The following is a 10698-nucleotide window of genomic DNA, read 5'->3' as shown; positions in this document are numbered from 1 at the left end:
AGTGCCACCATGTTCTTCTCCAGCCAAGCAAAGAGCCATCGTGAGCCAATAGACTGGCCTGTCATATATTTACGGGGTGTGATAATGTATGTGTGTGTGTGTGTGTGTGTGTGTGTGTGTGTGTGTGTGTGTGTGTGTGTGTGTGTGTGTGTGTGTGTGTGTGTGTGTGTGTTGCGGGGAGACAGCTGACAGAAACGCAGCTGACAGAGGATGAAAAGAAACATTACTCTCAGTAAAAAATGGAGGTCGCCCCACGGAGGACAGGAGAACTGCTTTAGCACAGTTAACCTGCAGAGAGAGAGAGAGAGAGAGAGAGAGAGAGAGAGAGAGAGAGAGAGAGAGAGAGAGAGAGAGAGAGAGAGAAATGGAGTGTGCAGCCATCAACACACATGTCTTTGTGTCAAGACCGAAGATAAAAGGAAATGTGCTGAAATATAAGGAGGAAACTAAGTGAACGAGAAAGAATTTATCTGTGAAAAAGAGTAAGGAGAGAAGGATCATCATATTTAGTTCACAGAAAAAATAGGATCCACCGGGATTTGAGATTCTATCAGGGGCAATGATGCAAAGAGAAGAAACGCATCAAAAGGAGGAAAAGAAGAAGTATCCAAGAGAGGCTCTTGAACACTATAGGTTTATTTACTGCTAAGAAAAAGACAGCACTTCACTGGGAAAGAAGAGAGGAAACAGCCAGCATTTAGATGAATAACACTTTTATCAAGTCTGATGATGTAATGTTGTGAAATATGTGCTTAAAAAAAGCAGAAAATGGACGAGACCACATAGAAGTGAGCTGTTGGGTTTGAGAGGAGCAAAGGGAAATGACAAAATACGTTTACATATAAGTATTTTGTATTTAAAGTAATTTGAAATCAATAAATGTTCCTTTTGCTAATTTCTCTTGACTATTAATAAGACTGTTTGTGAGCAGTCATAACTTGCAGACAGACAAAGAAACAATCATATACGTATAATTCAAAAGCTTTAATTATGTAGAAAGTGGACCAATATCGAGCATAGCTCCATTTTTCGAAGACAGACAGAAGCAGTGTGGAATGAAGCGAATTTCAGAAAATGAAACGTCCAAATATTGCCCTCTGAGAGAAAGAGTTATGAGCTGGGAGATGTGCTAATGTTGCATTCCCTAAAATCATTTAAATTAATGTGCCATGAAATAGGTCATTAATGAGGATGCATGGGCCATACATGGAGACAGACAGATGAGGAGGATGCTGCTGCTGCCATCATAAAGCAGACATCATTACACCACACCAGACACAGTAATAACTTCAAGTGAAGGTGGAAAATATCGTGTTATTCAGCTTCTTTGGTACCTTTGATCTCAATGAATAAAGAAATTATTCTAAATGTTTTTACAATTTTCATTTGTTTTACGTATTTATTTAACATGCCTATCCCACGATTTTAAAATACGACTATTTATCATACATCTTCTGGTCTTTGCATATATAAAACATGTGGGGGGGAAAACAAAACAAAAGAATTATACAGATTATCTCAGTAGGCTTTCTCCAAATGACTGATTAATTTCTATGTTTCACATATAAAGAGCCATTTCAATCTTTGTGCATCGTCCATATATAAAAAAATCAATATACATTTTTTTACTTACTGAACAAAGCATGATGCTGTTTGCAGTAACAATAGCATTTCATATATTTATATAAGCAGTCTGTGTATATATTATGTTTATTAGACATGTTTGTACAATGCAATTTAATTACTTTTAATACTGACCAGTTTTGTTGTATGGGAACATAATATTTAGGAGAATAGACAGACCTCTCAGTCTATTTAAGACCACTTTAGGATTCTCATTTTAAAATATGTCAACTGAAAATATTAAAAAGTCAGCTGCAGACAATATTTCAAACCAACTTTTGAAGCTAGCGTTATCTTATGAAGCTAGCTAACTAACAGCGATCTGCCAGTAACAGCTGACACTTCAGCATTTAAAGACATCAGTCATTCATGTTTATTTAACATACATTATTACATGTATATTTGCCAGCAAAATGAAATGTTGAGCTGCTTTTCACTAATGTGTTTTATTATGGCAAGATTTCTTTTAGACACTGAAGAGATCATTAACACTGCTGTCTGCCGAGGTGACAGGTGTAGCTTTCCTACAAACATTCAAATATGTCCTCACAAGTAATTTCACAGCAGTAATTTCATAAAAAAACAAACACCTTTAAGCCGTTAGACCTACTTTAATTGGAGGACATCTTTGTTTCTATGTCTGCATGGGTTTTTGGTCGAATTTGCGTGTGTTTTAATGCTCCAGCATGGAATTGCAGTAACCAATCTGCTGCCAGGTAAATTATGGAAGTCCAGGTAATATATCCTGGAAATGAAAACGTTTACTTCACTAGCCACCCTGCAGTGTGTTCTGTAATCATCCGAATAACCAATTTCCATCTGTTTTCAGCTTGTACAGTGAACCATGAGTGTGTTTTTTCTTCCTCCTGGCCTTCCTGTGGAGCCTACATTAAAGTTTACCAGTTAAACGCCCTCCTTTTGTCGCTGTCCAACCAGTGTTTTGCGGTGAGTAATCACCTTCCCACCTGCAGACGGGCTCGCCTTATGGAAAGGGAGTGTGAGTGTGCGTGTTTGTTCTCTGCCTGCATCTTGTGTGTGTTTGTGTTTGATTTATGAGTACAGATCTGGAAAATGGGCTCTGTTTTTTACCTCACAGGCTGCCTGTTGCCCACGCTGCTCCACTCAGAGTCTTTAACCCAGATGCCCAAGGTTTTGTGGTAATGGAATATTGACTGTACACATCACGCTGCTGTATGCATGATATCCTGTTGAAAAAATGAATAGTAGAGTCAAATGCAACATGAGCTTGTGATTCTGATTATTTCACATCATGAAATGATCATACTACCTCATCAAACTCCTAATTGGACCAGATATATCACCAAAAATATATGGACTGCCTACATGATTCTGTGGACAAAGCCAGGTCCATAATGTATCCTCAAACAACAGTTCCTATGATATCTTACAAAATATGATTTAGTTTTTTCACTTGCATTTTCCGACGAATGTCCAGCAACACGAGTGATCAGTGCTCCTGCGCAAAGCCCCTGCAGTGTTTATTAAAGAGGTTTAGGAAAGGATCAGGATTCAGATTTCAATAACTACAGGAGTGGCATTTAGTTGGCACGAAAGTTATGTAACAATTAAGTCAACATTTGGGTGTCAATAATTAAGAAAGTAGTGTGACTTAAGTACGGAAGTTATGTAACAAATAAGTCAAAGTTTGGGTTTAAATAACTACTGAAGTGATGTTATCTGAATACGAAAATTAGGTGACAAATAAGTTAACCTTTGGGTTAAAAAAATGACGGGAGTGGCATTACTTTAATATGAAAGTTACCTGACAAGTCAAAGTTTGGGCCAAAATAACTATTTAAGTGGAGGCTGTAATATCTGCATATCACTGCTCAGGGTTTTGGAATGAGATGTTCAACAATCACATGTAGTTTAGTATGTAATGTTCAGGTGTCTGCATACTTTTGGCCATATTGTGTATCTTCATTCATCAAAAAAAGTACAGACTTGGAAAAACAAAATCTAATTTTCTGTTGCAACATAGTTAGGATTTTTAAATGAATAAATGTCTTATTCTCATCCATGTGTGAAATTAAGTAGTGAAACCAAGGATATCAATGGAGAAAAATATGGGATTGGAAAAATGTCTTTAGTGTATAATGCTGCATATCAACACTGCTGACTGCCTGGAACTAATGATTATTTTTATTATTGTCATTATGTCAATGACCATCACAACTTCCCAAAACCCAATGTAACACTTCTTTTGTCTGATCAACATTCCAAAAGCAGTGTGAACTTATATTCAGTTCACACTGAAATAAAACAGAAAAGCAGTTGAGGATTCACAACCAGTTAATATTTGTCCTTTTGAAAAATGTCCATGTTGACAAATACTTTTTTGTTGGGGGACTAATTGATTAACAGACGTATAGCAGTAGAGCAAATAGAAAGAGAGGCCAGAATATCTGCTGTTTGCCTCTCTTGTGTTAATCAGGATCAGCTTCAACAGCTTTGCTCTGCTGCTAAACAACCAGTCTGTGCTAAGCCACAACACACACACACACACACACACACACACACACACACACTCACACACACACACACACACACACACACACACACACACACACACACACACACACACACACACACACACACACACACACGTATTTCCAAATTTGTGAAAATGCTCTTTTCACCGGTGGTAAAAGAAGAGGCATCTGTGATGACAGGACATGTGATGTGCTGTGACACCGCTGTCGTGGAAGGTGTTTGAGGAGAGTGTCGCCGAACAGGAAGTGTAAATAAGACACACAACTGCAAGAACAATCGTCATTGTTATCATCCACTGAGGATACATGTAGCGTCCAAACCTTTGGCAGAGTGTAAACCTTAAGTTGACACGTGTTTCTGGTCCTATGCACATAGCTCACACCGACACCGCTCGTAGGTGAAAGCAAAAGGTGTTTTATTGATCCAATTTCCCTCGTACAAGTTGATGAAACAACTTTATTTTTTCCTAAAAGTACTGTCGATTACCCCGACACACTCAAAAGATCCACAGGTTAATCCACAAATTGTTCCACAACATAATCCACATAACATAATCCACATAACACGGTCTACTCTGCTCCAGATACTACTAACAGCCATAACTAACTGTCGCAAAGTGTCCTTAAAGTGACGGCAGTCTGTCACTTACGTGTATGTCTTACCACAACAAATGATAACAACATCCTTGTAACATTCAAAGTAGAAACCGATCTGATTAAAGTTAAACATGTAAATGCAAATAAATATTTTACAGCAACTTTAATTTGGCTCTTATAAGATACTAAAGTATCACTGGTGAAAAAAGATTTTTTTTTTTTTAAACTAATGAATTATTTTTTGTTTTCTGAAATGTTATGCTTAAATGTATAAATGAGGCTTCATGTAATGCTAACCCTTGGTGAATTTAGAAGAAATCTACATATATAAATAGACAAAGTATTCAAATAAACACCCTAAATGTGTATTGTGGATGTTTTCGTTCCACTAGTCTGTAGTTATGGAAGCTAAATAGCCAAAACTCTTTAATGTTTTTGTCTGTAGTGTCCATCCTTAAAGCTCTTAAAGGGACAGTTTGGATGTTTAGAAGTGGGGTTGTATGAGCTACTATCACAGTCAGTGTATTTAGTTACAGTAGATTACGGTCGGCACACACCCAGTTTAGAGAAACAGACAAGAACGACCAGCACAGGAGCAAAGCAATGTTCTGCTGTGGTAGGCCGTCTGTAATGATCTGACTGCATAAGTGCCTCATACAACTCCACTTCAAATAATCCAAACTATCCCTACAAGTTGTACACAGACTCATTATATAGTTTATACAGCGGTGACGAGTGTGCGACAGCCTCTTTTCTGACCTGACAAGACATTTGACACAATCCTATTTGTGGCACCGCACGTTGCAGATGGCGAGGACGGTGACAGAGAATTTATTCTCTCACAACGGTTGTGGCTCCATTTCTAGTGCTTTGTGAAAAGAGTGTGTTTTAATTTTTTAATTTAGGTGGGACACCACACGCCACGACTGACATGACACCCCTGTCGACTGATGCTCTGAAAGCCGGTGAAAACACTCTTCTGAGCTTTTAATTAACATCAAGCTACTCCACTCACAGCCCTGTAGAGTTATACAGTGAGCTGTCATCACAAACGTTGTCCTTAAATTATCATATGAAGCACATGTGAATATGCCCCTTTACAGCTGTTACTCAGACCTGATATTGATATGTGACAGCACATCATTCGCTATAATGGGGAGTGTATAAAAAAACATTTTTGTGTAAAACAGTTTGCTTGTCAGCCCAGAGTTTTTTTGCTTCTTCACTGTGCAGTATGAGCCATTATGCGATCTAATAACCACATAAATCACTAATCTGTTTGTAGCGCGCAGCCGCGTTAAAAGCGAACAAACCGCTTCATTGTTGTAGAATCTTTTAAAGGCCCTAATTACATCAACCTATCACACGCGCATTGTCGGCAAAGCCGCGGCAGAGGAGGCATTTGGGAGCGAGGAGGGTTGAAATGCAAAAAAGGATTACGTCAAACTGTTGCTAGTCCTTTTCGGGGATTAGGGAGGTTTAAAGTCAGGAGAGAACACCCCAAGGGTGTCTTCTTCTGTTCCGTGTGTGTCTGTGATGTCTGCTTGCACCCCAGACGGCACGCAACCCAGGTACACACACACACACAAATATATATATATATATATATATATATATATATATATATATATATATATACCACGCAAAACAAATCATCACTTTCATGTTAGGCTTCGATGTGCAGATCCACACACACGCATCCACTTGTGATGTAATCAAATCCCTCTGTATGTGCTGGTGTGTGTCTGTGTTATTGAGGTGTGAATAGGCTGCGCCGGTGCTGATGCTGCCTCCGACAGGCTTAATCTGCGAGATGACCCCGCGGGGTCAAACCCATTCTCTCGGACGTGTCCCTTATTGTAGCAGGCAGTTTAGAGGCTCATCCACAGTCAAGCCCAGTTAAAGCGTGAAGGATCCGAGGGGCTATCAGACAGTGTGGCCATCACATCACGTCTGCGTCTGTCTCAGAGAGAGAGAGAGAGAGAGAGAGAGAGAGAGAGAGAGGAGAGGGAGAGAGAGAGAGAGAGAGAGAGAGAGAGAGAGAGAGAGAGAGAGAGAGAGAGAGAGAGAGAGAGAGAGAGAGAGAGAGAGAGAGAGAGAGAGGGACGGAAAGCTGGCCTGACAGCTGTCAGACACGTTGTGTAAAAATGACAGACCGGGAGGACAGACAGGCCGGGAGGACAGACAGGCTGATTAATGAACAAAGATGCGCGGGTATAGCGACGGGCGGGCAATACACACGGTGCACACAAGGGCGCAGGTGCATCAGTTGTAGCTGCAGTCCAGTCGGTTGTGTGCTGCAAGAAAAACAATAGCGATGACAGTGGAAAACACAGTGGAGAAGGGAGCCATTACAATGAATGATAAGCTCTTAATATGGGCCCTGGCAGACGCTGGAGTTTGCCCAGGTGCTGCTCTTTGTGAAAGTGTGTGTGTATATATGTGTGTCTGCGTTCAGAATGTGTTTGTATTAGGACAATATGACAAAGTCATATTCATGTGAGAAATGCTTTGTGTCCCATAGGCCGCCGCACCTCCCAGCACAGTAAATATATAACACTGAATCACAATCTACATCCTTGGAAATGCAGTCCGCAGTCAGATTTCATTCTCTTTGCTTTCCATCTTTTCCTGTCTTTCAGCGTTGTTTTGCAGTTTTTATCTTTTCCCTCTCCTTTCAGAGTAATGATGCTGGTTCATTTTGGCTGGCCGCGGGTAAAGACGCATCTGAGTCGAGGCATTAGTTTTCCCAAAGCCTTCCCTGATAGAGACAGATGGTGTCCATTTAAAAGGTCCCATGGAAGTCTGTTATTTCTGGTGGCTGCAAACACGCACAGATACCGAGACACGCTGGGAAACGTACACTCGACATGGATGCGCGCGCCCAGCTGTCTGCATGCAGACATGCAAACACACACACAAACATGCAGAAACATAAATGTGTCTTTGTGTGTGCAGAGAGGCAGCGGGATATGGGGCATCTGTCTACCTTTGCTATGTGTGAAAGTACAATATTGCGTCTTTCACGCTGTCCCGTTTTGGGAGCCGGGCGTATATATCAGGGTTTATGGAAGCCCCCCCCCCCCCCCCCCCTGTTTTCCCAGCATTCGAGCTATGAAAATAAAGGCAGACGAAATTCTGCTGATGCATAAAATGAGGATGGGAAAGGCACACAGTAGCACCTGGTGGCAAAGCATCAATTGGTGGCTGTTAAATAGCTCCCTGTTTGTGCCAGCTGCTGCATTGTTGGACTGAGACAATATGAGAGTTCCAGTAGCAGGGCTTGCCACTGGTTCTTCTATGTATGTGTGTGTGTGTGTGTGTGTGTGTGTGTGTGGCCTGACCTCAACCCCCCTCAGGGCATTTAGGTGTTTTCTAGAGCTTGTGTGATCCGGCGAGGAAGACTTTCTGGATTCAGCTCACAGACGGTTGCATTCAGAGTCAAATCCCTCATTCAAAACAGCAGGGTGTACCTGAGGGCCAGGTGGACCCCCCCGGCCATCGGCTGCTCTGACCCGTCCTCTGTCAGCTGACTTTGGGTCAGTGTGGCTGCTGGCGAATGCTGCGTAGACACTGGCACCGTAGATGTGCGCTGTGCAGAGTTTCTCTGCAGGGGCCGTGGGAGGAAACGGTAATTGCTGTTTGGCAATACAAGCTTTCACGCTCCATTGGTTTGTCATTTTTCAAAATACAATATTTTCCCTTTCCTAGTGTGATCCACACGAGAGCTCTCTCCACAGACAGTGGTTTGTCTCAGACTCATTCACCATGATATTACTGATGATGGTGATGATGATGATGATGATGATGATGATGATGATGATGATGATGATGATGATGATGATGATGATGATGCTACAAATGATCAATGTAAGGTCTTTGGTTGTCTGTCTTTTTTGGCTTATTTAAAAAATGTTTAAATCAAAGTCAAATTTCATTTGTATTGCACATTATACAATAATGCAACCCACAGTTGTCTAGTTAAAAACAGTCCAAGCATGACTTCCTGAAGACATGTTGCATATCTTGTTTTATATAATGTTCAACTAAATTGTAACTGCAAAAGGTGTTTTTTGAAGGAAACACAATGCCACCATGATTACACTATGATGATTTCACCCATTCACACACAATCATACAATGATGGCGGAGGCGCCACCTGACCATCATGAACCAAACTGATTCATTTTAATTCACAGCAATCGGGAGCAATTTGGGGTTCAGCTGAAGGACACTTCAACATGTGGATTGGAGGAGCTGGGGTTGACCGATTGGAAGACGACCCGCTCCACCTCTGAGCCACAGTCCCCAGTTTATATACATACCTTAAGTTACATTGTAAGGTACTTATTTTATACCAAACCATGATCTTTTCCGAAACCTAACCGAGTAGTTTTTGCCTAAACCTAACCAATTATTTTTTTCCATTAACCTAAGCAAGTCATTTTTTTCCTAAACTAACTAAGTAGTTTATTTGCCTCAATCTAATTAAGTATTTTTTAGCTTAAACCTAACCAAGTACTTTAATATATTGAAATATTCCAACTTGTATCGGAATTGTATTGAACCCAAACCACATTCTTTTCCTAAACCTAAACAAGCAGTATCATTTCAATTCACATCGTTAACCAGAGTCTTCGCCTCTGCTTTGCTGAAGGTGTTGGCTGTGTCAGTGTCTGCTCAGTTTGAACCATTAGCATTGACTAAGAGCACCTTATGTACCTCCACATTAGGTTTTATCAATGTGAAATCTCTGACCCCACCCCCCTCCCCAACCACACACTCATATCTCTCCTACTTTTCTAACTACCCCCCTCCCCCCCACCACCACCACCACCACCATCCCCACCACCTTCTCATTAGTGCTCCCCGACAACCCTCCAACAACACAGACTCTTCCTCTGCCCGCTATTAATGAGGGAAGTGAGGATTCCTAATAAGCAGTTTTTCTTTTAATTAAAAAGTCTCCATAAATAATCACCCCATAATCCATCTGTCAGATTCCATCCAGCTCCTACTTAGTTAGACTCCAAGATTAGAGAGCAGGGCAGGAGATGAGCCATGGAGGAAATATCTATCCATCTATCTATCTATCTATCTGTCTGTCTGTCTGCTCTGCTATCATCCATCCATCCATCCATCCACCTCCACAGTGCGTCTCCCAGCAGCCGAGAGGAATATGCTAATAACGTTAGCGCGTGTTAATAATTGATGGTCATATAAGAGTTGGCTCTGCTTTGCTGATTCGGCAGTATTAGCGAAGGCGGCCGGCCGCCCTAAATGATTTATTGTGGCCAATATTCTTCCTGGAGGGATTTTGAATTCCTAATGAGGAAATATTCCTCCTGCGCCAGTGTGTATTTATCAAACAGTGAGCTGTTTTCTGATAGGCCCAGCAGGTCTCTTGGTTTCCACTGCGGAGACAATATACAGGCTACAGTCACTGCTTACTCAATATCTCCCGGACTCAATTTCTTTTAAAACCAATTTTGTGTGATCCCTTCTGCACAGGGTTTGTGCTGCTGACATTTTGTTTTAAGCAAAGTAATCGTCACTGTCAACATTTTTAGCCCAACCTGGCTCTGTCCAGTAACCTAATATCATCCTTGAATTACATTTCCAGGCCTTCATTTCATTATGTCAGATACACATTAAAACGCCCACCAAGAAAGCTATGAGCTTGAAAAGGACGCACGTGACCAATAAGATGCCGGACCACAAGGCCCTGCTCTAGAAAAGTGGCTAATATGTTTGGCTGCGAGGACAAGCGTTGAACAATATGCCGGTGCAATGCATGTGTGTGTGTGTGTGTGAGTGTATGAGCATTCTCTGGACGCAGTCCTCCATTCTTCATCCCTTCGGTGCAGGTGTGTGGTGGAATGTGTGTGTTTAGCACTGTTACTGTGAGTAAAGCTTCAGGTCGCTTGTGTTTGTTCACATGGGAGGGAGGGAGGGAGGGAGAAGG

Source organism: Cebidichthys violaceus, unplaced genomic scaffold (assembly GCF_023349555.1).
Source record: "Cebidichthys violaceus isolate CVI_PGR_0920_01 unplaced genomic scaffold, fCebVio1.0.p SCAF_7, whole genome shotgun sequence".
Classification (NCBI taxonomy): domain Eukaryota; kingdom Metazoa; phylum Chordata; class Actinopteri; order Perciformes; family Stichaeidae; genus Cebidichthys; species Cebidichthys violaceus.
The sequence above is the reverse complement of the archived record's forward strand: the minus strand, read 5'-3'. Positions refer to the sequence as shown.